The sequence below is a fragment of the Cyanistes caeruleus genome, chromosome Z (assembly GCF_971803275.1).
Source record: "Cyanistes caeruleus chromosome Z, bCyaCae1.hap1.1, whole genome shotgun sequence".
Classification (NCBI taxonomy): Eukaryota; Metazoa; Chordata; class Aves; order Passeriformes; family Paridae; genus Cyanistes; species Cyanistes caeruleus.
This window is the reverse complement of record NC_141732.1, coordinates 78,706,580-78,734,379: the sequence shown is the minus strand read 5'-3', so window position 1 is coordinate 78,734,379 and position 27,800 is coordinate 78,706,580. Positions and strand designations below refer to the sequence as shown.

Here is a 27,800-nt window from a genome sequence, read left to right as displayed (position 1 = left end):
AGAACCCTGGTTCCACAAAGAGACTTTGATCCAAATTCAAATCATGCAGGAATGAGGAGAGAGCATAGCTATGGGAGTGTGTGTAATCCGCTCTTTTTGGGGGAGATTTCTGTTTGTTTTAGAAAGATGGAGTCACAGAATGGTTTGGATTGGGAGAGACCTTAAAGACCATGCAGTTCCAACCCTTCCTTGGGCAGGGACGCCTTTCACTAGACCAGGTTACTCAGAACCCCATTCAGCCTGACTTTGAACATCTCCAGGAATGGGAAGTTTGCAACATCTATTTCCTGTCCCTGCAGGCCTTGTCCCCAGTCCCTGGGCAGCTCTCCTGGAGCCCCTTTAGGCCCTGCCAGGGGCTCTCAGCTCTCCCTGGAGCCTGAATACTTGTGCAGGGGAGCAGCCCCAGCTCTCCCAGGCTGCCTCCAGAGCACAGGGGCTCCAGCCCTTTGTCACCCTCCTCTGGACTCACTCAACAGTCCATGACCTTTTGTATGCATTGTTGTATAAGTAAAGAGTAGCAGGGTTAAAGACCTTTGTGAGTTCTATGGATTGTGTTCCCCACCTCCATGGCACCTCTGGAACCAACCTGTGAGTTCATGTCCCTGGGGCTCTGGTCTGAGCTGGCTCACACAGCCAGGGAATTTGGGAGCTCTGGCACTGCAAGGTCATCATTAACATCTTGGTCAGAGATGGTTAATGAGTTGTCACCTGTAGTTCATGTTCCTGGAGTAACAGGGACCCCAAGTCATGGACACTGGTCACTGCCACCAAAGGTAGCCCTGCAAGAGATGTGTCCCTGCCAAAAGGGCTGTGCAGCCTGTGGTGACAGCTGTAGCCAGCAAGGGCTGGGCTTGGAGTGTGGAGGCTAAGACAATGGCAGGAGCATGCCAAAATTTATTTTCACTCAGCTTGCTCACTGGATATCCAGTAAAATATTCCCAGGCCGTTTCTGCCTGTTTCTTTTAAACAATCTTCCTTTCCAGTAAATACCTGCTTCCTGTAGCTGCCACTTTATATATCGAATTAGTAAAGCTTATTAAGTCCCCCATTATTTTGTTGCATGATGGAGAATACAGGTGTTTTTCCACATAAAATGTTCACATGACACAGCAGGAGAAGCACTTTAAGCCTTAATGGCATGCACTTGGTTATCTAATTTTTGCACATTAATCCTCTCAAGATGTCTGTTAACACAAACCTCGCTAATTAATGTTGCTTTAGTGTCTGCAAATGTATGATTCAGTTTTTTTAAAGGAAATTGGAAGACCACAGAGCATTGTATTATGAATCATAATATCAATGACATTTAAAGACACGTAAAATAACTCAGCAGGTACGTGATACAGAATTATACCACAATCTAACCTCATCAACAAAAAAGTATCTCTGATACATCCATTTTTGTTTATGTTCTTAGAAAATTACTGCTGTAGCAAGACCTGGGAAAATACCCTATTTCAATGTGGTTTTGCAACGAAAAAAGAGGGATTCTCATCCAAAAAAAAGGGTCTAAAAAGACATGGAGGTCCAAGTAAGTTACCTTAGACCTCCTTTTTTAGTAAATAGAGATATACAGGCACCTACAGCAGGTAAATCATCTAATCAAAACCTAAGAGAATTCACATCTAACCCTTATGCAAACAACAATGCTGAAACAAGCTCAAGTTCAAAACTATTTATACCAAAAAAGTGAGTACTTAAGGGACTCTAGGCATTCCTTTTCCCTTCTTATTTGGAATGGGAAATAGCAGACAGCCTATTATCTCTGTTTTGGCGTATCTGAGGCCAGCAAATGTGTCAAAATTGCACTGTGGTCCTGAAATTAAAGCCTTTATTTCCATTCCAAAGGGATCTGGAATTTTAAAGTTACATGGACAAATTTCTGGGTATTTGACTTGCAAAGAAATCCCTAGTCTTGAACTGATTTTCTGCTTGCAATAACACTGCTCATCAGAAGATGTGAACCTAATTAACAAGTATCCAACCTCCATCTTTCTACCATCTACTGACAGGAAATGTACACAACAAAAATGGGAAACCCTGTACCAAAATGATGGAGACATATTCAAGTATAATCACAATTTCAACACAAAATATTAAAAATTATCTGTAGATTTGGTGGAGCAGAACTTGGTAGAGACTGTGGCCAGAAAAGGATGCACATTATCACTATTTTTGCTTAAAGAGCTTGGAGTTCAGACTCCCGTGGACAATCTTAACCACAGACATACGACTTAAATCTGCCTGTTAGTAGTATTATCTTAAACCTCAAGGCTTATTTATTGCATGGTAATGTTTCTAGCAGAAGGACTGAATAGTTGTTGGAGCAAACTAGCAGGGAAGGCAGTGGATCCCTCTTCTCTTGAAGTCTTCATCTCAAAACTGGAAGTCAACACCTCTGCACTCAATACAGCAGCCACGGGATGAAGTTTACAGTCAGTATTACACGGGCTGAATGCTCAAATGTCCTGTCTGGCCTGAGCATTTATGAATCTCAATGTTTCTAAAGTACCTACAGATCCTTGAGTGAAAGACGCGGTTGGAAGTACAGCGTATTTTATGGGAGAGCTCCGTCTGCCTCACGCGGAGGTAAGGAAAACCTCATGAGCATGGTGAGCTCAGGTACAGCCACATTTCATTAAACTTATTACAGCTTTCAGCCACGTGGGTGCCTAGACATAAATAAGCAAGGGCAGGCCAGCTTCACTAAAATACATATTTTTCTCCCTCTGACAGGCATGGAAGGGGCCACAACTGCCTGTGTCTCGAGGACAATTTTAACAGCAAGACCTTTCTCCTCAGGGGTCTGCTCTCACTTTTTCATTTAGAAGAGGAGAAAAGAAACCCAATCCTAAACATATGATGATTTTATTATGTGAAACCCAATAGGAAATGAAGTAAGAATATCAGGCTGCTTTCAGTTTCCTAGCAAGGGATTTTGTTTTAAGTTGGAAGAGGGGCAGCTGTGTTGGACGCTCGCTTCCCTCTGCCTAAACATCAGGACCTCTTTAATTGCTGGGGGTCGTTGTGTGAGTTGTGTGGTGCAAAGACAGAGCAGGCTTGATGGGAACTCCTGAGCTTTGATCCAGGCTCTGCTGGTTTGGAGAAGAAGGTTCAGCTGAAGAAGCAGAGGATGAAGGACTGCAGCAGCTCCTGGCTGTGTCTTGGTGTGCACACAGGGATGCCTGAGTGTGTATGTGTGTGTGTGTGTGTGTGTGTGTGTGTGTGTGTGTGCCTGTGAACACCATAAGCAAGCCAGCCAAATTCCATCTTCATGGACAGTTCAATGGAAAGTTAGCTCGAAAAATGCAGTATATCATATTTCATGAATTTAATAGGGTTTTCATGATTTTACAAAGTGCTTCAACCAGACACTCATGGCTGGAGGCTGCACAGCAGGAGACCTAAAACACTGCATCTGTGTTTTTCAACTCTTGCCAGAATCCATTGAATTTGATCCGGAATGACTATGCATCTTTGGAATGTACATTCACTTTTCTCTTGCCTTATCCAAATAAAAGAGGGACATGGGGGGGTTGAGGGGGAGGGAGAAAAGAGTCCTATGAGAATTCCATATGGAAACACTAAACTAGCATTATAAAGGATTTCCTATAAACAAAATTACGGTCACAAATTTTGGACTCGGACCACATTTGAAACAAAGGGCCCTTTGTCTCCCTCTTTTTAATATATTATTTTATCTATGTTAACACACACGTTTTTATTTTTTTTTATGGCAAAAGATAAACAGATGTACACATATACACTCATGCAAAAAGGAATGTATATATTAGTTTGAGGTCCAGTTGCAATCTCTCTTAATTTTTTTTTCAATTGTAGAACTCCTAACAAGAGCAAACTTTAATCGTTCTGTGCACTAAATCCCTTGAAAATAAATATCCAGGGCAACTTCAAAAGCCCTTAATTAGAAGCACATGTGTGGTGTTACAAATTTCTGGCTGAGGCGGCTGAGTTGTAATTTAACGTTATGATCTGCCATAAATATTATCCATAATGAGCAGACTTCATGTTACACTTCTGTACGTCAGATAATTGCAATATTTTCTGTCTGCTTTTGTTCAATCACTGAACCTTAAGTAAAGTTTAAAATTAGAAGGAAAGGAAGAAAGAGAGAAGTTTTCCCAGTTTTCCCACTGGGGAGCTGAATATTTCTGTCCTTCTAGCTGCAAAAAGAGCTATTGATTTTATTCTGTTTTCTTTGTTACAGTTTAAAAATGTGGTTTGCAGATAATAACTTGGAGGTGACGGGGGAAGGGGAATGATAAGGTTTGGAAGTTGGTGAGATGGTTGTTGTTGTTTTGCATAACTTTCTGGTAGAAGCTTCCTGGAATATTTGCTGTGTTCCCACTACCAAAGAAAACCCCACACCCCCAGGAGCTCATTTCTGCATGAAAATCTGAACCATTTCTGCCCCTGTGTTGTACCTGAACCAAGTCTATCACTCTGCAGAAACTTGATGGTCAAGGACAAAATTTTTCATGTTAACTTTAGGTGGTTTATGAATTGGTTTTGCAGCCTTGGCACAGACTGAGCATGATTACATGTACATGTGTGTGTGTGAGTGTGTGTGTGTGAGGAGGGGGTAGTGAACCAGACAGTAAATTTACAGTGCAAATGTGCAGCTGTGGGGATTATGCACTGGTTGCTTAAATGTGTGTGAAAAAAAGGCACACATTTAAGAAATAGTGTGGGGCTGCAGAACAAGTCCACAGCCTCATGACTTGTATAAAGAGGCAGTTTGGTTTGGACTTTCACCAAACACATGGGCTGTGTGGTTTTTGCCTTGAAGAGTGCCCCGGGACCCTGGACCTATTTCAAATGACAAAGCTTATCTGGTGTTTCTGACTTCAGGTATCTGAGTCTTGCCTTGGTACGCTGTTCATGAGGCCACAGCCATATCTTACTGTTCAGCCTGGAGAAGAGAAGGCTTCAGGGTGACTTTACTGCACCATTCAAGTACCTAAAGGAACCACAGGAGTGCTGGGAATGGGCTTTGGACAAGGGCCTGGATGAGGGGGAATGGCTTCATGCTGAAAAAAGTCTGGGTTAGATGGGATGTAGGGAAGGAATTCCTGACTGGGAGGAGGCAGGCTGTGGCACAGGGTGCCCAGAGCAGCTGTGGCTGCCCCTGGATCCCTGCAGTGTTCAAGGCCAGGACAGATGGGGCTGGAGCAACCTAGGATAGTGGAAGGTGTCCCTGCCCATGGCAGTGTTGGAACTGGATCAGCTTTAAGGTGCCTCCCAACCCAAACCATTCTGTGATGATTCTGTGATTCTTATAGCCTGAGTGCAGGGCACAGGAGTGCTGCTCTTTCCTGGGTTATCCCTTCTAGACAGAAGACACTGTATGTCCTCAGCCTATGTTTCCTCCAGCAGAATGAACATATCTCACCTCTTTTCCCAGTCACACCAGTCTTTTTGTTGGAACTGCTTTTCTGCTTGATTAAAACAAAAAAAAAAAGCCACCAAAACCCAAAAACCAAACCAAACCAAAACCAAAAAACACCCCAAAAATAAGAAAAAAAAGCGCTCCACAAAAACCAACAACAAAAAACAAAAAAACCCCAACAAAATAAAAAGAAAGAAAGAAGAAAGAAGAAACACACAACCCCCCCCTGCAAGAGTGAGTAAAAATCTCTGTCCAAATGCCTGGGGTGGGGACGTGTCTCTATCGACTACAGCATCTTGACAAAAAGTGTGGCTCCTGCAGCTACATGCTCGATTGAGCAATTCAGAGCAGGGAAGTGGTGAGCAGAGATACAACAGTTCCAAGCTGCAGGCACCACAGGTCCTGATATACAGCAAATAGATGGCTGGGAGCAGCACACTCTGTGGGCATGCTAGCAAGTGGTCAGATGGCTGTGTGCTATTGGTACCTGTCTGTTTGGTTTTGGCCAGAGTCTGGTTGCTGACACTGCTGCTGGGGAGAGACTGGGGTGTCAGGGATTATAACTCCTCCCAGGAGATGTCAGGCTCTCATAGGAACAGTACCAATATTTTGTGGCAGCAGGAGGAGCTGCAAATCCAGTTCTCTGGGGTATCCCCCACAAGACTTTCTCTTTCAGCTCTGTCTCTCATTCCCAAAATGCCTGTGCGCAAATTTTGCCTCTGCTGTTGCAGAGCCTTGAGCTGGATCACATCCTATCAGTTCTCATAGCTCTTATCTGATACAGCAAGCTGCAAGCCAAATTCATTCCCTGTGCTACCTCCCCTCAGCCCAGCTGAGTTCCCAGGGATGGATTTGAACACCTCCTTTCCCTCTTTAGGTAGTGCAGAGCAGAAGCAAGGCTGTAAACCTTCCAGGTGACAGGTTATCTCCAGAAAGGTTTGCCAAATTACTTTATAAACTTCAGATATGTAGGAGAGAAGATAAAAGCTATAATGTTGCCCTTCAGAACCCCATGATGGATGTGTTGCTCAGTCTCTGACTGTGTCGGATGTATCTGACCAAATCTTTCATTATGATGGCAGAAACAAAATACCTCTAATCCCCCCCTCCCCTTCCACTTCCATCTCGAGTTTCTGGAACCACAAGTGCCAGGACATGGAGAGCCTGTTGTCAAGGTATTTCTACCAAAGATGATGTAAATGCCCATTTTTCTGTGACTTCCAGCACCAGTCTGTAATCTGTGAGGGTTCAGACTCTGCTTGGAGACCTGCAGAGCTGCGAGTGTGTTTCTGAATACAACCAGCACTGACAGTCATCTCCAGTAATGCTTTTAGAGGCACATCCAGTAGTTTGGGCTACTTACCAAACCAAATTTAAACCAAATATATTGCTGGAGAAAAGTTTCCCAGTCCTTGCTTCAAAATGATACTTAACACTTCACATTTTGCTTCCAGCTGGGGATCAAAAAGTTATTTGGAAGTATGAATCATTTTAATGTTCCAGAGCAACCCTCTGAAGTCTCCCACTGCCATCACCACCTCTGCCTGACCATGGAGCCAGAGGTGACTTCCCCAGCACGGACTGGAACAATCTAATTCTGCTGGGAGAGGAACTTCTCTCCCTTGTGACCTTATTTGCCATCAATTATTTGGGTGTGTGCCATTCCAGGTAAGATGGGGACGATCTGACACACTCCTTCAGACATGAGCACAGAAAAGCTGTGAAAGATGCTAAGAGATACTTAAAGTGAAAAAATACTTTGTGATCAGGGTCAAACACTAGCAGTAAGTTTGAACCAAATAAGAGCTCAGATTTCACGTGGCTGAACATTCTTTCATCTTAATTTCTTCACCTCTCTATAGTTTACACTGATTGCCTCCTATAGCTTCGGGACACCCTTCAAACCAAGCAGTCTGGCAATGATGCTAAGGATAATTCTTCCTTCTGGCTGGCTTGCATCCCGCTTTTCTTAACTACAGCGCAGTTCTCTGTCAGAGCCCAAGGGATTAATACCCAGCTAAGCGTGGCAGGGCAGCACAGCTTGTCTGTCCGGCTGTCCTGGCCCCACAGAGGTCAGCCGTGCCCCTCCAAGTGCTGACCCAGCGGCGCGGTCACCTCCGTGCGTCTGCAGGGACAGACAGAAGGGACCTGCTGCCCCGGCCGCCCGCTTTTCAGGACGTCGATAGGTGGAGCTGAAGGAACAAGGCAGAGAGGCGAGTGAAGGCATACATGGGTGTGTTTGCCTTTTTTTAGTGTGCCAGGAAGGGACTGCACTTGTGAAATGGAAGAAGTGTAGCTGCGCGGTGAAGGGAGGGCATGAGGGACACAAGGTTGGTGCAGAGAAGGATGGAGGAGAGGTGGAGAAGGGACGGAGGGCATAGAAACCTGCATTTGGGACAAAAAACCTTTTCTTTTGTCTGCAGGTACTCTTGTCTACTCTCCAGATTATATTCTGCTTCTGATTCAACTTCTATACACACAGCAACTAAATAGGTTTTATTTTTCCTGGAAAATCTTGCACAGAATGAATTCTAGCATAAGATTTTGCATGTCTAGTTTAGATAAGACAATCACTCAAGTGCTTTGTGTGTCACAGATGTCCAGCTTGAGATGACCTAGAACTCAGTTAAGGCAGGTCAGGTACACTTAAACTGCCCCTTTGCTTAAATAAATCACCTTGTGAAAAAATCCCTAGTAGTCAGTGTAAATAAGGATTCTTATGTCATGGTTTGCTTAGTCTGCTAATCAAAACATGTAGCTCTGAGCACTTACCATTTAGTGCAGCTTATGAAAATCAAGCATCATTATTGCTGTCTGATACATTATCACCAGCAGCCATATAATGGGAAAAATGTTCCTGGGTTGAAATGAGTGCAATTTATGATTCTAAATTGTTATGTATAAAGAAAGAAGAGTGCAGCTGGATATTCATTAGACACATTCAATTTAATGTATTGAAAACAGTAAAGAATATGTTTTAATTAATAAGCCAAGTGCACATGGCAATGGAATCTGTAAAGAGAGCCCACAGAGCTCTGCAGCTCTTACTGGGAAGTGAAATGGCAAAGCTGCTCCTTTCTCTAGAGTGAGGTGACCTGCATTCACCTGCAGAGCACAATTCACCTGCTTTGGTTGTCTCTGCTTTATTGCCACACTTAAATGATTTTGCCTCTCAGACCAATCTGTGATACAAAAGACATAAGAGGTTTTTATGCACCTCCGTGTTGGGAATTCCAATTTGCAAATCCATTTCAGGAAGAAGATAGCTAGCATAATCCAAAAATAAGGGCCTTTGGTCAAATTGCTTTCAGAAAGGGCACTTAAGAAGGGTTAAAAAAACATTAAAAGCATTGCAAGTGTTGCCTCTGTGCTGCAGTGTTGGAAGGAATGAATAGGAAAAAACAGGACATCCACAACTATGAAGTTCATGTCCCTAAATGACCTTCAAAATCAAAATTGCATCTGATATTTCCCTCATGAGTTTGCAAATGTACTGAAGATATCAACCAAATAACCTATTTCTTGTGAGGTCTTCTTAAGAAGACCCAAAAATAGAAAAATAGTAGCATGAATAATTATTAAAGTTACTATTTGGAATGGAACTTTCATTCTAGCTCAAAAAACCTTGTTGAAGAAATTTCTGGCACCTGACATTTACCAGGTTTGTTAGAAGCCAGGAAGTGAATCACCTTGGAAAATCTGAACAAAATTTTCTTGGCTGCCATCATGCAAAGGCAGATGAAATGTATTTCCAAAAAGTAAGAAATTTTTAATGCGATTGTTAATTTATAACAACTAGGTCAAAAAAAGCCAGTATTTGCAGTTTGTAATTTAAATGGAATCTTCTTGAGTCTTACTGAGTTGAGAGTTTGTCATGTGATAGAGAGGGAAGGGGATGGGCTACAGTGTTATACTATTTATATTCATCCCTAGGCATGGCCTTTTCTAAAAACTATCCACAAGTCAGATGTGACCCTTACCAGTCACAGGCTGGGATCTCTCACTGCCAGGGCCCACTGAGTGGGGCCACATGAGTCCCTCAGGAACTGACTGAAAAAGGTGAAGCAATTTCTCCTGAAGGCGGCGGGTTACACCCTCATGGAGTCCATGCTGAAGGCAATAACCTCGATGCCCCTGCCCTGCTTAGCCTCTTAGAGACTAAACCATGTCAAGAGAAGTTCAACATGATCCTTTAATGTGTACTTGAGCCCTGGAAAACAACTGTATCCTGGGCTGATCCCCCAGTGTGGGCAGCAGGGGAGGGGGGATTGTGCCCCTGTGCCCCTGTGCTGAGGTGAGACCCCACCTGCAGAGCTGCCCCAGCCCTGGGCAACACCAGCACAAGGACGTGGAGCTGCTGGAGCCAGCCCAGAGGAGGCCACGCAGCTGCTGCCAGGGCTGGAGCCCCTGTGCTCTGGAGGCAGCCTGGGAGAGCTGGGGCTGCTCCCCTGCACAAGTATTCAGGCTCCAGGGAGAGCTGAGAGCCCCTGGCAGGGCCTAAAGGGGCTCCAGGAGAGCTGCCCAGGGACTGGGGACAAGGCCTGCAGGGCCAGCAGCCAGGCAATGGCTTGCCAGTGCCAGAGGGCAGGCCCAGCTGGGATATTGGCAAGGAATTGCTGGCTGGGAGGGTGGGCAGGCCCTGGCACAGGGTGCCCAGAGCAGCTGGGGCTGCCCCTGCATCCCTGCAGTGGCCAAGGCCAGGCTGGACGGGACGCTGATCACCCTGAAAGTTGTCTCTGCCCAAACCATTCTGTGATTCTAAGGAGAAAGAATCCCAAGCAGAAACTGTGCTACTACAGGCAACATGTGCACACAACTCTCCCATCTCTGAGAAGCAGTTGTAGTGAGAAATGGTGACTTCTCAGTTATGGCATAGCTCTTTTACCACCCCATTTCCCATATATCCTGTAATGACCTAAAAATGTAATTTGGAGGAGTAATTGCTCCTTACAACATCCTGAAAGCAAACCTTGAGGGTGTCAAAACTTCACGGTGGACTGAGAGCCTTGCTATGGCCTGGATGCGCTCACAGTGCTGCAAACACACAACAAGGGTCAACCACCCAGTGTGTTGTCTGCCAGGTGTCCCCCAGTGAAGAGATATGGTTGTTTGTGCTTCCTTGAAGCACAGAAAGTGCTTTGAAAAGAGCTGGGAAGAAACGGCCTTCTCTGTGAATGGAATGAGTTTCTGGCCTGAATGAAAGCAAGTGGCCTAGCAGAGAGGTGAACAGCGTGCTCAGATGAGAGATTCCACTGGCAGGAAGATGTACCCACGCACACTCAGGGAGTCTGAACTCACCAGGGAAACCTGGGATGAACTTGTCCTCTTGCAGAGTCGAGCCTGTCTGCCTCAGCCTGCAGTGTGTTGGTCACTGGGGACGGCAAGTGGTCACGTCTTCCTAAAGCAAAGAGACACAACAGCTTGAAATGCTGGAGAGCCACAGAGCAGGAGTGATAGCAGGACAATAACATCACAGAATGTTTTGTGTTGTGTTGTGTTGTGTTGTGTTGTGTTGTGTTGTGCTGTGTTGGATGGATCTTAAAGCTCACCCAGTCCCACCCCTGCCATGGGCAGGGATACCTTTCACTATCCCATTTTGTTCCAAGCTCTGTCCAGCCCGGTCTTGGACACTGCAGGGATGCAGGGGCAGCCCCAGCTGCTCTGGGCATCCTGTGCCAGGCCTGCCCACCCTCAAAGGCAAGACTTTCTTTCTAACATCCCATCTAACCCTGCTCTCTGGGAAGTGGGAAGTAATTCCCTGTATCCTGTCACTCCAGACCTTTATAAATAGTCTCTCTCCATCTTTTTTGTCAGCTCCTTGCAGGCACTGAAGGGCTGAGTGAGATCACATGGAAGCTGCCTGTTCCCCAGCTTGAACAATCTCAGCTGTTCCCCACGGCAGAGCTGCTCCATCTCTCTGATTATCTCTGTGGCCTCCTCTGGGCTGGCTCCAGCAGCTCCACGTCCTTGTGCTGGTGTTGCCCAGGGCTGGGGCAGCTCTGCAGGTGGGGTCTCACCTGAGCACAGGGCCACAGGGGCACAATCCCCCCTCCCCTGCTGCCCACGCTGGTGGAATCAGACCAGGGCAGGGGGTTCAGGGCTGGGGCAGGTCCAGCTCTCCCCCCCCAGCACCCCCAGGTCCTTCTCCCAGGGCTGCTCCCTCTGCTCATCCCCAGCCTGGATTGATCCCAGGGGCTGCCCTGACCCAGCTGCAGCTCCAGCACTTGGCCTTGTTAAAACTCAGAGGTTCCACATCTCCAGCCTGTCCAGGTCCCTCTGGATGTCATCCCATGCTCCAGGTGTGTCAGCTGCACCTCTCAGCTTGGTGCCATCTGCAGATTCCCTGAGGCTGCCCCTGATGCCTCTGTCTGTGTCATTAATGAAGATATTCAGTGACTCTGGTGCCCATATGGACCCCTGAGGGACACCACCTGTCCCTGATGTCCACTGGGACCCTGAGCCATTGACCACAACCCTCTGTGGGGTCAATAAACCATCCTAACAGTTCCTAATCCATCTAATAGTTCTCCCAAAATCTGAGATCAAATCCATCTCAGTTTAGAGAGAAAGATGTTGTGGGGGGGCAGTGTCAAAGGTTTTATGGGAGATCAGTAAATAAAAGGTGAATGTGGCAACACACCAAGAACTGGTCTAGGTGCAAAAAACCTTTGAGAAGTACCAAGGGCCCATGGTTAAAGTGTCCAGTTGCTGGTACCACTGTGATGGTCTGGTAGCTCCATTCCCAGGTGGTGAACAGCAAGCAGTTCCTTTCTGCTGTGCCTTAAAGTTCTCCCAGAGTCAACACAAACACCTTGGTGCCTTTCTTTGTGTACAACACACCCAGCCTGCACTCAGAGGAGCTGTGGTTTGCTGGCCCAAATGCTCACCACTCATATTTCAGCACAATGAAACAGACATATGCTTGTACAAGGAGTTTGTTTGTATAGCTGGCCCAGAGGAGTCACCGGTCTAAAAAGTCTCTGAAAGAATATTTTATTTTCCTCTTGCTGTCAAAAGCTGATGGTTTTTGGAAACTGCAGTTTAAATGGAAGAAGTGTCATCTTTGCTAATATCTTCATCTAAAGATGTAAATGGGAACAAGCTGTTCCATGAGCAGCAGAATTAACAAAACCATGTTTTTTGTGGATGTGTGTCTCAGGTTTGAACTTTCTGGTTAAACTAGGGTGCCAATTTAAGATTTTCATATATCTGTGATATGAATAATATCTCCGCCCAACACAGATTCCCCACATTTTGATAAGGGGTAACTGGAGCCTCTCTTATTCTGTCTGGTGCAACTAATCAAGTCTCTGTCTTCCCCCAGGCAGTAAATTTTCATGAAATATGTACAATTCCAACAAATTTTGTTGAAACAGGTTCAAAAGTTGTCAGAGGGACACGAAGAGATGAGATGATACGCACATAAGTTGGATCATGTAAGTCCTTGTTTTCTTTGGAAACCAGGGTAGAAACATTCTCCACAGGCAGCTTTTAATGCAGAAAATGGCTATTTATGGAAATCTTTACAGTCTTTTCTATCTTATAAAGGGATAAGATAGAAAGGGATGCAACTTGGCTTCTCTCCTCTGTATTATTCATGACATAGAAGAAGCAGTATATAGAGGTAACCTACAAGGGTTTTTCAGCAATTGTCCTTCTTCCTCTTACAAGTTTTCTAAATTCTTGTTGTGCATCCTTTTGACAAACAGAACCTCAACAATAGGCTTTCACATTTTCAATTCTAGTATTTCACTTCTTGTCCTTGCTGAGACTTTCAGTGAATAATCTTTGAGCTGTTTTGTAAAGACCTTGTGAATCAAGTGTGCCAGTATTTAAATTTTAAGACAAGCTTTCTGAAGAGCAAATGTTAAGCACTGGTGTTACATAAACACTTAACAAAAGTTCCCCTTGCAGATACTTTTTCTTATCTTACATTTTAGTAGACTGTCTGTTGTCAGACAATTCTTTAGACTAGACATAATAAAAATAGAAAATAAGCTATTTTTAAAAATCCATAGGTTTTATGTCTTTATATAAGAAAGAGACATCAATGATGCAAGCTCATTTTCCCACTCACATGTCCTCTTTCTTGCATGAAGAATTGGTGAAAAACTTTGGATGCCCCATCTCTGGAAGAGTCCAAGGCCAGGCTGGACTCATGGATGGGGCTTGGAGCAGCCTGGGATAGTAGAAGGTGTCCCTGCCCATGGCAGAGGGTGGAACAGGATGAGCTTTAAGGTCCTTTCCATCCCAAACCATTCTGTGATTCTATAATAAGGCTTTGAATACATAATCTCAAGACAATGTCCACTCAAAGCCTAGCTAGATTTATTTTTCTCTTCTTATCTCCACTAACTCAAGACTAAGGAGTGATAAAAACATCACTGTTTTGATTTTAAACAGACCACTCTTCCTAGGAGTTGGACCTCAAAGCTCCATGTGTCCTGGGTGCACTGCAAGGCCCAAACCTACTCCTTATAATTTCCGCTCCTTTGATTTTCAGAGAGTGTTTTTTTCAGCCAGTCCTTGTTGTGGCCAGTACCAGTGACAAGGGAAATATTTATAGTGCTGAAATCAAAGGGGCAGAAGGCAGTGCTAACAGCACTCCATCACTTCCTTTTTCAAGGGAGGGATGTGGCTGCAGACTTTCAGATCACTCATCATGATAGGAATATTTATCTCTTGGAAAGCCTTTGTGTTACAACTGCAGGGAAGTGAAATGAGCACTGGGTTTTTTGCATGATTCACGGTTTTTCATTATCCAGTTTGAACATTGCTTGTTCAATCAGCACAGTTTTTTTGATGGAGACAGTGGTGCACAGGGCTGTTCCTCAGGCTCCTTCACCCACATTTTCTTGTGCTCTGTGCACTCAGCCTTTCGTTAGCTTCTCATTTTATTTCCCTTCACACATTGCCTGTTTTTGTGGTTCATGATGGATTTTACACAGCAATTCTGTCTCATGGCAGCAGAGACATCTGTAGGCACCCACAGCTCTGGTGCCTCACTGGATGTCCTCAGGCTTCAGGCTCTGAGTCTAAAATCAGAGGATCACTTTCATCTGTCCATAAGCTCCTCTAAATATGGGTGAGTGTTTGTCTCAGGTCTCTCATTTCAGGAGAGTGACAAAGGCAGGGCAGGAGAGCTGGACATGTGTAGGGGTGAAAAAGCTCTGGGAAATGTGGGAGATGCAGGCAGGAACTACAATCTGGATTGTCACCTGACCCTGAAATGTTCAAAGGTGCACAGTCTGCAGGGCCATATCAACTTTTCCTTCTTGTCTTTCATTTTCCTCCTGTCCTCCTGCAGCAATAACCTGCCCCAGGGAACTGCCTCTTTTGCCTGTCCAGGCTGCCCCACCTGGCCACGGCTGTCTCCTCTCCCCTGTGCTCTAGCTGCTGAAGACCTGGGAACAGCTCCATGGACTGATGGGAGCCTGACAGGGGATGTGAGCAGCTCATTCCTGATTGACAGCCCCTCCATGGAGTAGTGTCAGACCAATTATCTGTACTTCAGCAATCCCTAGAGATCCCATCACCATTTCACAGGGTGCTGTAGAAACACATCATGAAGTCCCAGCCCCCTTTCCCTGAAATGGCAGTCTGTATCTAAGAGGCAGCAGGTGAATGCCAGTAAGGAAAGAAAAAGGGTTTTTGAAGGGTTTGGGAAACACACAGACACCACAAAGTGTTGTTTCCCTTTGGCTAACAGCATCAGACTTTCCTCAGTGTCCTCTGAAAGTGGTGGTCTCCAGTTGCTGACCACCAGCCTGGGTCTTGATGCTTACATGAGTTTGCTCCAGCCATAAGGTAGCAGAGAGCATCATGTTGGATGAAGACCCAGAAATTTGGATTCCAGTGCCTAAACATGCAGATGTTCACTCTGTTGATATAGTAATAAGGCTAAAATTTCATATTAGCATTAGCATTAGCATTAGTATTAGTATTAGTATTAGTATTAGTATTAGTATTAGTATTAGTATTATTTCCCCAGCACCTGTCAAAGTGAATTTGAGAAAAGGGACTTTTAAGTAGTGCTTACATGAAGAATTACTCATGGAAAATTCTTCCTCTGAACTTTTCCAATTTCATTAGCAAAGGAATGTTTATAAAGCAAAGCCCTGCACTAGACACTGACATTTCTAAGTTTGAAACTGCTCTTGTAGCAGTTGAAATGAAGTTCATGCATCAGTTTGAGAGCAGGTACTACATCTGGGTGGAAAAAGGACCTACTTGTGGCAATCAACAGAGAAAAAAATTTCTTGTGAGACAATGGGCCAAGCACTGAGATTATGAGTGAAAGCATCTGAGCCTGGTGAAAGCAGTTCCTTGATCAGACTGTTTTCTAAAGTCACCATTACTTAACAAGAATAAATAATTATTTTTATCTTGAGCAAATACTGGCAATCTCAAAAAGAGAGATGAATCATAAAATGGTAGAATCATGGAATGAATGGTTTGGGCTGGCAGGGATCTTTAAAGGCAAGGGGGGCTTTAAAGATAATTCAGTTCCAAGCCCTTTGCCATTGGCAGGGACACCTTCCACTATCCTAGGTGTCTCCAAGCCCCATCCAACCTGGTCTTGGATGCTTCCAGGGATGGGACAGCCACAGCTTCTCTGGGGAACCTGTGCTAGGGCCTCACCACCCTCTCAGGGAAAAATTTCTTCTTAATATCATAATAATGAATCTAACTCTGTCCCCTGACAGTGTTTCCTCTTGTCATTTCCCCTTGTACTACCAGTCCATGCACTTTCCAAAGTCCTTCTCCATCTCCATCTCTCCTGTGGTTTATGGACTGCCAGTGCACATTGATGGATCATGTTGAGCTTCTCATCCATCAACACTCCCTAGTCCTTTAATCTCAGAGATTCTCTCAATCCATTCTCTGTCCAGCCTGTGTTTGTGTTTTGGATTGCCCCAAACTGGGTGCAGAACATTTCACATGGCCTTGTTGAGTTTCATCAGGCTCACCCAAGTCCAGGTCTCAGGTCTGCTGAGCACTATGAATGTCATATTGTTTGTTACCAGTATCTATTTGACATCTGCCTTGAGGCAGAGGTTTGTCATATAGAGACCAGATTCCTGATAGACTTCCTGGCCTATAACTGCATCCTTGTTAAAGCTAGGCTAAAATAATTGTTTTCTTTTGTTTTCTTGCTTTCTCTACTTCAGCCAATGCCAAAAACCCCTGCTCTCCCCATACCCTTCTAAATTATCTTGTAGAAGCCAGCTAGTCTTCAGGACAGTCCAGTGTCATTCATGGCTCAATCTCTGAGGGTTAGGTTGAAGGTTTTCTTTTATAAAGTACCACATGCTACTCCTGGAACTGATCTGTGATTGAACTTTCATATCAGGTTTCACTGAAGGATGATAACATTTTCAAACATAAGGACTCCTGTGCTAATGGATCACGGAGACTGAAGGGCTCACTGAAGCCACTTGTCGATGGTGTCAAACACAGAAGCACCACTTTTCAGCCTGGAATTTCCAGATATTTCTGGTCTCTATTTATCAGCTTCTAAAACTCACCTTGCCAAAGCATAGTTAAATTTAACAAGAACTGAAGAACTGGATTACCTCATTTATTGTAAAGAAAGTCTTTATTGTGAAGGTGGTTTCCCAGAGCAGCTGTGGGAATCCCCCATTCCTGGGAGAGTCCAAGGCCAGGCTGGACAGGGCTTGGAGCAACCTGGGACAGTGGAAGGTGTCCCTGGCTGTGGCAGGGGGTGAAATATGATGAGCTTTAGGGTCTCTTCTAAATCATTCTGTGATTCCATGATTTTATAGCTATGGGCCATTTTGATTGAGATTTGGTGTGGAAGACACACAATATCTGTGATTTCCAGTAGAAATAGCATAACATAATAGTCATGAGAGTAAGAGTGTTTGGCGAAGTTTTTGTTCCTAGTACTTGTAGAAAAAGGCAGGCTAGGATCTCCTAACATGAAAGCCAGATAAATAGGCTTCAGGGAATGAAAATTTCTCAATGTCACCTTCCTAAGAGAGACTTCTGAGACCCCAAATATAGCTACCCTAATGCTAATGTTATGCAGAAAGAAAGCTTGGGCTATGTCACCAAGGTACTCAGCAGTTATGAGGTGTATATTTTAGAAGATCATGCGAGGAATTAAGCATGAAGATGCCATTTAATTATACATTTATGCACTTGTTTTTTTTAAAAAAAAAAATTTAAAGCAGACTCTTTGCTGAGCATTTACTTCTTTGAGTTAATGATAATAATTACATGAAAATCCATTTGGGCTTCTCAAGATGCTGAATTTGCAAACTGGCAATACAAATACTTTAATACTCATTTAAATACACTGTAATTGCACTTGATTCTAAGTAGTGGCATTTTAAAAGCTGTGCCATTTGTAAATATTAGATGTCCCCCTCCCCCCTCCCCCCTTCACTTTAACATCAATTCTTAGTGTATCTTGTTGATGTCAGTCTTGATAAATTATTCTGCTGAAAGAGCTGACCATAAAGAATAACATTTTCCATTAAAAATTAATATATTCCCATGCCACAGGTCCTTGTGTAAGCTCAATACAATGGTCTGTATTGTCTGTCTGTCAGCACATCCATGTCTGATTTGTGGTTTACCTAGATCCTACAAACTCCTAAGAAAATTACAGTTTTGATACCTGTCATTCATTAGTAATATTTATATTACTAATGTATTACAACATTTGCACACTAGCAAGTGACACTTGCAGACTGGTTAGTTGTCAGGCAGGCTCACAACATGAAAGAAAAGAAATGACTCTTCCTCCTTATTGAATGAAAGGACAACATTTTTGCTGCCTTTCCCTCAACAGTTTTCCAAAGGGATTTCAAATGTCTCTCTGTGGGTTTGGTTTAGGATGGGCACAGCTTTCTGCAGCCCTGGAAAAAAGAGGAGCAGTGGAAAAGTCATCAAGCACAATTCCTTACACCTCAGGCCCTGATTCACATCTCTCTGCTCAGAAGCAAATTGGGTATCATGCCAAAAGTAGTTTGGGTTTCTCCCCTCATCTTTCTTTTGCTGTAATGTAATCCTAACATCCTGAGTGGATAGGAAGATGCCTTCCCTTCCAGACTGAATGCAGCCTTGGAAATTTCAACCTGGTTGATGGTAGCATTTTAAAGTTTTTTTTTTTGTTTGTTTGTTTTTTGGTTTTTTTTTTTTTTGGTAATATTTTTCTTTCCTTTATATTGCTTTTCTGTGTACCTAATTATTGTAAATGTGGACAACTGTTTTATTTCCTATTTTCAAGGAACACTTTTTTGCTTATGTACACATTGTCTGTGTACATATCTTGTGCCAACTTTTTAAAAAAGGCATTTCCTTTCTCCTTTGCATTTCAGCCTGTTCAGAGAAGTCTAGCTGAATGATGCCTCACCTGTGGAAGTGTCTTCACTCAAGTACTAACACTTGGCAAAATCTGATGTTAATGAGGTTTTGTTTCAGAAGGGTACCAAAGCAAGGTTCTAAGAAATCTTTAGTAATTTATTTGATTATTCTCTGTTTTGATTTTTCTAGCTTTGTGTTGGATGACAATAATGCAAAAACCCAAGAGAATGTGATGTAAAAACACTTCCTTTTCCAGGAAACAGATTTTTCATTATTTCTGTGCGGCTGTTCCCAAATAGAATGAAGACAGATGCTAAGAAATTAAACATTTTGTAAGTTACCTTCTGTAGAAAGAGAAAAATGACAGCTACCTATGAGGTCAGGCCAAATAAAAGAGAGCTTTGTAACTAACATCATCTAAAGATAAAGTTGATTTTCTATCAGCCCAGTGATCCTACATTTTCAATTCTATATGTTAATAGATATGGGACTGAAATATTTTCTCTCTTTCTCTTTCCTCCTTTTTTTTCCCTTCCCTTCTTATTTCCCTTTTTCTTTCCTGCATATGATTTATTTCTTTCAGGGATCACTAGCCCCTTTGGTTGGATTTATTCTGACTACATATTTAATATAAGAGCAAACCAGAGTTTGCAGTCAGCCTAGCACACATGCAGCTGAAGATCCACAAGATATTTTGCTGATAGAAAGTGCACTCTCTGCATGATTAAAATCCCCCAAAATTTCTTACTGGGAGGCAGCTGAAACCACTCCGGTTCCAAAATTCAGTTTAATCTAAAGAAATCTGTTTCTCAATTAAAGTAAGCAAAAATGTGTGTTGTGTGGAAAATTTTGCTGAACAACCTACCAACCCTTGCACATATCTCAGTGTTTTTATTGAAGTTCACCTACCCTAACTCAGTGATCAATAAAGGAGATCTGAGGGGGTCACCCAGTCACTGAAGATCTATCCTAGGTGGGAGAAATATCAATATGGTACATTTCAGACATATTCTTAAATCCTGATTTGCACAACTGCATCACTTTTGTGTATCTGTTGTAAACACAAAATGTACATGTACACATTCTGTTAACAGTTATTGCAGTTTTGCACAGAAGCTCATTCTCCTCTGGATGTTTATGCATGTGCACCACACACCCAGAAAAGTGTCCAAGTATTCTTGTGCCCCACATTTCCCACTCTTTCTTCTAACAAGAGAGTTTTCTGAGCAACTGGTTATTCTAGCAAAATGAAACACACTGATGTGACATGTTGATACCCCACATATTGGGAAGAATGAAAGGATCTGCCATTCAGTGAGAACTCTTTTGGTAAACTCACATGCTCTAATGATTAAACCCAAGGATTAAAATATATTTTACAATGTGTCATTTTTTTCCTTTCTCTCAATAACTTTAACACAGAAGGGAGGACAGAGGAAGAGAGAGAAATAAGCTTATATTCTTAACTTTCCTAACCCATATTCCATTCCAGAACTGTAAGATGTGATAAAGATAGGTAAGCAGATTAATTTAGCAGACTTCCAGACTTCTGATGCAAAAGAGGGAGGAAGAAACATTTTATCATTTCTGACATATGGAGCAAGTAGTTCTGACTGCAATATGGAATGTATGATCAAAGTCATGTTTTCAGTAGATCCTAGGAACATTTTTAGCCTTAGAGTCATTAGTAAACTTCAATTTAGGAGCTGAACCCTAAAACCTTAATTTGGACAAAGCACTCTGACTTGGGAGCATAGCAACTCACTCACAGGTCAAAATTTAATATAATTCTTGAACCAGGCAGCTCAGTGTCTTGGAGAAAATGACTAAAAAAAACTTAGAAAATACCTTCAAGGGATGAGGATGAAATTGAGAGCTAAGCACAGAGAAAATAAGAACTAAGGCTTTCAAAGAAAATTGAAGCTTTGGAGAGCCTTCAACTATTTTGATTTATATTTAAACATTTTAGAGATTGGAGCTTTGATTAGCTGAGACCCTCTCAAATTCCCCTTCAGCTCTGATTTATGGGCAGGCTGAATCTCAGTAAAATGAAAGCTAAATGAGGTGTTCTTTAAAATTACCTTTGAACACTTAAAGAAGGTAAGGAAGAGGGCAACTTGGTTGGTGCTGACATGAAGGAGAATGGGATATGAGGGTGAGTGTTTTTAGGAGCCGAAGTATTTTGAATTCTGGAGAGGGGAAAGGAGCTGAAAGCACAGGATGTCAGGGTGTTTCTAATTGCTACATGTGATAGCAGTTATATATACATCACTTTTGACTGGGAGATGCATGAAACTAGACTTGTTAGCACAAACAAGGCTGCTTGTACATATGTAAGATGGAATTTGGTGGGGATTTTTGGTGGTTTATTTTTTGTAGGGAAGAAATTTCTATTTCAATTTACTGAAGAAATGGTTTTCTCCTTTTGGTGTTTACAATTAATTGTCTCAGCCTATCCAAGGTTATTCTGAGAGACATTTTGTAGCTCTCAGGAAGCAGCTAGACACCTCCAGGTGAAACTGTGCAGGGGTGATTCATGGGGAATGTCCCCCCCAGCTCAGCATAAAATCATAAAATGGCTTGAGTTGGAAGGGAATTTAAGAACAATCTTGTTCCAAAGTCTCTGTCATGGTCAAGGACACCTTCCACTGTCCCAGGCTGCTCCAAGCCCTGTCCAGCCTGGCCTTGGACACTGCAGGGATGCAGGGGCAGCCCCAGCTGCTCTGGGCACCCTGTGCCAGGGCCTGCCCACCCTCCCAGCCAGCAATTCCTTGCCAATATCCCAGCTGGGCCTGGCCTCTGGCACTGGCAAGCCATTGCCTGGGTGCTGGCCTTGCAGGCCTTGTCCCCAGTCCCTGGGCAGCTCTCCTGGAGCCCCTTTAGGTATCCTTTACTTCAGGCCGAACAACCTCAACTTTGTCTTCCCAAGAGAGTGCTCCAGCCTTCTGATAATTTTTGTGGCAATCATCCTGGACTAGTGTCCTTTAATAAAATGGTGGATAGAAAAAATTCTGTACATGACCATGGTCTTCCCAGTCCTCCCAAGTTTTCTCTTTTCGCATTGTCATTCTATCTAATAGAGAAGAAAAACGCTAATTAACACTGACATTATCTAAAGACAGCCAGAAATGGCTAAAATTGCCCCTAAAGGCAATATCCAGGTCTACAAATGTTCTCAGCCCTGCTGTCTTCACAGCTGCTGGTGTAGGAACTCTCCTCTGTTCAAGGATGTGCACTGTGTGGCAGTGGCACACAATGGGTCAGAGTCCCACCCCACCAAGCTGCTGCAGTTGTCTCATCCCTGTAAGAAAAATATCAGGTGCAGAGGAAATTGCACATGACAATTGTTTGAAAACATGTCTCTTAAATGAAGTAAGGAATGTGTCATAAGCAGATGATCCCTGTGAGAGTGGTAGCTGCCAAAATCATGAGTTAGGTCATGATGTTTGCAGAAGATTTTAATATTTTGCAGCTGGAATGTGCATATAACAACGTATTCCCACCCCACATTCTTGCTGAGTTTGAAGGCATGGATACAAATGATTACTGACTGGCTCAAAAACTTCCTTGCAGATACCGTGGATTTGTTTCTTGACAGCCTTTATCATGGCAAGACTAACTGTTGAGGTATTATGAGTGCAAAAGATTGAGTCTGACTGTTGGGGGAATGTTTAAGTTTTCCTAGTTAGTTAAAACAGCCGTAGGGCATCTTGGATTGGGTTCAGCTTCATAGCTTGGACACAGATCTCAGTTATCCTCTATTCTTGGCACTGGTCTTTGCTTGCCTGACAGCCTAGTGATGGGAATCCAGGATCTTCGACTATATAAATCTGTTCCTACATAGGTGTCACCTCATTCTGCATGCTCAGCATTCAAGCCTTTCCCTTGGTCGTTTCTCACTGACAACTGCTTCTTCCCAGCAGGGAGCAGATGAGCCATGGCAAGCCATTATCACTCCTCTAAGACGATGTTGAGTCAGCCTCGACATCAGTCCTGAAAATAACTGTGGTCTTGTGCAGTCAGTGGCTTGGATCTTTTCCTGTTTGCCAGAATATTGTCCCAGCAAGGCAGTCTCACCCTGACCAGCACAAATAGCTCACATGCATCCCCTGGGACTTGCACATGGGTGATTAGAGGCCTTTTTGTGATACCTCTTGTCGGGTTTTTATTCCAGACACATGCAACAATTTTGATGCCACTGATGTGGCTGTTTGCAGCCAGTTTGAGAGAACCACTGTGGGCTGAGGTGCATAGTTACTATTTTTGTAACTATACTTACTGGCATCAAGTAATAACTTAAAAGGTGTTGCTTCTGGAATTAGCCAGATCCCACAGTTTTTCATCTTTATTCTTGAGACATTTGGCTTCCCCTGTCTCCCTAATCACTTTCTCATGTGTTAAGTCAGGGTTGAGCCTTTCTGATGCAAAGCACTCTTTCATGCACTAGCCATAAAATCACACAGAGTTTCATCACACTTCCAGACAGAGAAATGGCAGCTTCTTAGGAGAATTGCCTTGGGGCTGGAAGCTCTGTGCAGAAATTCCCCCTCTCCACAATTCCTGTGAGACAGCAAAGGCCTTAAGAAGGTCACCAGAGCTTCTTGCCTGCCTGAGTAAGACCCGTGGCTGAGCCAGAGAAGGAGGTGGAGAAGAGGAAAAAAGACCTGTGCAGGCATGCATTACCCAATCACAGCAGATGAGGCTGATAATCCTGCTGTTTCTGAAAGGCAGCTGCCATTGGTTCCCTTTGGAAACAACTTAATACTGGGGATATCTTGTGGCCAGTCCCAAAGGCGGTGCTGTCAATTCCAGGGAGAACATTGAAAGTGGTGAAGGGGGTGCACAGACACCCTCATGGTGGTGTTCCCTGTCTGCCACCCGCTATCATGCGTGGAGACTGAACAGATGTCTCACTTCCCCCCCAAACTGGATTGCTTATTTCTTTTGCAAAGGCAGAATAGGCCATAAAAAGGTTGCAAAGACAGGGTGGACACCATCAGTCTATGGATGGAGAGTATGAACTGGGGGGTGTTTTATGGCTTAGGTCATAAATACTCCTGCTGGATAAAAGGGAAAAAAGTAATCTCAAGGAGTGGTTCTGCAGCAGATCTGAGGTTTTAAGAAGGAGAAAGCTGTGCATTTCTTTGTCCCACAGGTCCACAGCTAGCCTTGTCTATCTGCACTCATTCTCACTTAGATAATACATATTCAGCAAAGAATTTGGTGATATTTAAAATCATCCATGTTCAGCAATGCACAGAGGCAAGTGTTCTGTGTGAAATATGTACTGAAATCCTTCTCGTAGGAGTCTCTTTGCCAACCTGACCTCTGCATCCAAATTCTAGACAAAACTGAACTGACGACAGGGCCTTTGGCCCATGGACATTGCTCAAAGTGGTATCACAGTTTGAATGTGTACAACTGCAATTTGAACATAGGAGCTGAACCTAATCTTTGATGCAGGTGCAAAATCACCATCCTTCTTCAACTGTGGAAACCACCTTTACTGGAGCTTTACTAGCCAGGATTTTTGACTAGTTTTATGCAGGAAAAAAAACCCAAAGTGATTTCTAAGGATCTCTATTGCATTCACACTGAGTTAACATAATGGAAGCTGTTAAATTGAAAAAAAAAAGAGATACCTCATCTCTGATCCCATGAGCAGTTTCAGATATATACTGTCTGAAGTTGGAATGTCTGGATGTGTGGAACAAGGCTGCTATTGCAGCTTGTCACTTCCTGGGTACTGAGGGACAAAAGTGAGTACATGAAATGGATGTATGCAGGCACAAAATCTGAATGCTTACAGCTTCGCAAAGGTAAAAAAGTTTAATCAGTGTAAATTGCTGTGGGAATACCAAGCCTAAAGTAACTGAAAATTGATTCTCACTTACTTTGGAAGCATTCTGGTGAACTGATAGTTATTTTTGAATAGCTCCATGCCTGCTGAAGTCCAAGGAAGTCTTGCCACTGATTTCAGTGTGAGCAGAATGTTGCTGAGTAATTCTAAAAGATCACCCTCTCAAATTCAAGTTGTCCAAACTTTTCTTGTTGATCCCTGTCTTAAAAGACATAGAATCCCCTGATGTGCTGCTTGAAAACAGAAGGAGCCAAGTGGCAAAACAAGGTGAAATCTTATTTTCAGAGTCCAAGTTGTCAAAGATTAAGTGCACACTCAATGTCAGAAATTTACATATCAGACTTTTCCTATGATGGCTACAATCACCTTCAGAAAATACCCCCCTAGCAAGAGGGAGCTGCAAATTTAAGATTTTCCAACAAGTAATTTGTAGACAGCAAACACATGCAGACCTATTACTTCTCTTCTGATATATATAGTTATTATATTTATAGATAGTATGTGTTTATACTATATATATTTATATTACATAGTTATTTTCTGATATATAGACTTACTGTTCAGCCTTGGGTCAGAGGAATAAGCAATACATTCCTCCACCAGTGACCATCTCATCTTCACGCAACATCTACAAAATGTCCCCCAAAAAAATCACAGTTTGAACACTAGCCACATCTCCCTGGAGGGATGTGAATTAAAGCTGTGTGACAAGACAAAACTCTGATGGGACAGCCTGGGTCATGATGTCATTGTTACATGCCAATTATAACAATAAAAGAGCAACAGCTAAATGTTATCCAATGGCTGCACTACGAATAGGATGACTGAAATGTAATGACTATGCATCATCATTAGAGAGCTGCTGAGTCTCAGAGAATCTCTTCTAATGAACAATTGGATAATCACCAGCAAACGATGACTTTTGCAATTGAATCTAAAAGATGAACTCATTGATACCATTGGATTATTAGAAGCTTATGTATTGATGTTCAATCATTTTAATAGATGTGCTTTCCTCATTGTAGACTATGACAGTAAAAGTGCTGTGAATAGTAATTTCCTAATAATAACCCTAATGATGCTAATAATACCATAATCTTATTTAATCTAATTTAAATAGACAGAAAAAAAAAAGACCTACTTAGAACCACTTGTCTTTTGTTGGTGGAAATACTCTCAATATAAAAATTACATTTCTTTCCAACTCCTTTGGCACACAGAAATCAAAGCCACTCACGACTTACAAATCAGGCAGGAGTCCCAAATCTGTAAAATCTTTAGGGAAGCACTAATGTGTTGTGTTTAATAGGGATGAATTTAAGCATCTGCTCACAGACTTTGCTGAACTGAGCTTTCTCAGGCTTTTGGGCAGGGACTCAGTTCTAAATGAGCTTAATTTTGCCTCCATTTTGGGATGTCTGCTATTACCTGAGTCAATTTAGCTTGTAATGAAGGCTCAGCAAGTGATTGCACGCGTTAACAGAGAAGAAGAAGGGGTAGATGAAGGTGCATGGCAAAGACACAGCTGAAATCAACTGTCTGGCACACCAAACTCCCAGTATATAGTAAATTTTCCTGACTCCACATGTACTTTTAATAAGCCATATCAGAAAGAAATCCTCTGAAAGCATGTCACCCATGCATGGACTTGCCTCAACAGTGTTTAAAATAAATTCCAGCACCAAATATTTTCATTTGGGTCCACCCTGAAATTGCAATACTTTTGCTACATGTATAAACACTAAAAATTTGACGGAAATAATCCTGTAGCAGAAGAATGAAAAGCAACTCCTTTTTTTTTGCTGCTAGCTCTATTTCATCTGCTTGTTGTATTTGTGGTTTTGTATTTCAGTCATATCTTCCTTTGTGCAAACAAAGTCAAGATTTCTGTGTTTTGCAGAGCTGACGTGTCCCTGGGAATAAGAGCTGGATTCTCTCGTGGCTAACACTTCACTCTGAGAGAGAACTTCTGGTTGCAAAAATTTTTATTGGTGGCAACGAGTGAGACAGGAGAAACAAAATCTGAATTCTGGACTATTTGTGAGGCTGACAGCCAGGCTAAAAATACCTTTCCTGCTCAGCAACACAGATGAGTGGTCAAATAAACAAGGTAGTTGTCGTATTCTCTGAAAAAATCCTTTTTCAGAATAAAAAAGCAAGTTCAAAGCAAGCAAGTTCTACAAGGGAGGGTAAAATGCCATGTTTGCTGAAAAATTCACTGTTGCTGGCAGTGGTGTCTTGCAGGGGACACCACAAGTGGACTCAGTGGTGACAATTGTGTGTGGATAAAAATGGGACTGGGTGATTACAGGAAGAGAAGTGAGGAATGGTGCTGACATCTGAAAGTAACTGAGGCCCAATCCTCTTTTCTGAGCTCCTAATGGTTCACCTAGAGGCAGGTTGAAGAGTGTTAACTCCAGAAAGACCTGGAGCTGGGGGAGCTTGTGCATTGTCAGCATCCAGGGTGGGTTGTTTAGTAGGCAGGGTGAGATCTGGCTGTGCCCTTTTACACTGAAGGAGATGAAATTCTAGGTATACCCAGCTGGAAACCTTTTACAGTGGGAAAGGAAGGAGCAACATTACCCTTTTCCCATAAAGAAACAGTTTTTCAAACAAGCAATTTTGGAAATGAGCGGGTGCATTATAAATCCTCAAATGCCACTTCTCTGGACAATAGCACACAACATGCCATTTTTTCACAGCTTTTTGTTACTCTCAGTTTTTGAACCCCAGCATTTGCCTGCTCACCAGCCTCAGCATCGAAGGAGGAACATGCCTGCATGCAGGAGAGGACTGCAGGGCATGTACCAGGTTAGATGACCATGCTCAGGTAAACCCTGTTCAGCTCTCCTTAAAGGTGGTCCCCAAAAGTCACTGTGGGTGTCTCCAAACTCGCTCTGACTTGTGCTGCCTGTTTGTGGTGTCAGTGCCCAGGAGGATGAGCGGGGTGTGAGGGTGCCTTGGGCCATGCCTTGAGTGTGTGGAGTGTGGTGGTGACGGGACCTGTCACTGCAGAGTCCCCCTGTGAGCATCTCCCTCCCAGGAGGGTTTAAACAGACCATGGAATGATTGTACTGCTCAGTTTATCCCTGGGAGCACTGGGATTCAGGTATTCCCAAGTGTCTTTGCTCCTGCAGGGTGTAGTGGAGAGGAATGTGCTCCTCTGGGATGCCCTTGCTGCAGAGTGATCCCAGG

General features: G+C 43.2%; 1 protein-coding gene across 1 annotated transcript in view; it reads right to left on the bottom strand.

Annotated features, from left to right (window-relative positions):
- LOC111940990 (urea transporter 2-like) overlaps window positions 1-27,800 on the bottom strand; it is a 126,089-nt gene that overhangs the window by 31,138 nt on the left and 67,151 nt on the right. Inside the window, exon 2 of the mRNA XM_023943934.2 lies at window positions 10,709-10,808. The gene's annotated coding sequence lies outside the window, so the exon portion shown is untranslated. The remainder of the gene's footprint in view (window positions 1-10,708; window positions 10,809-27,800) is intronic.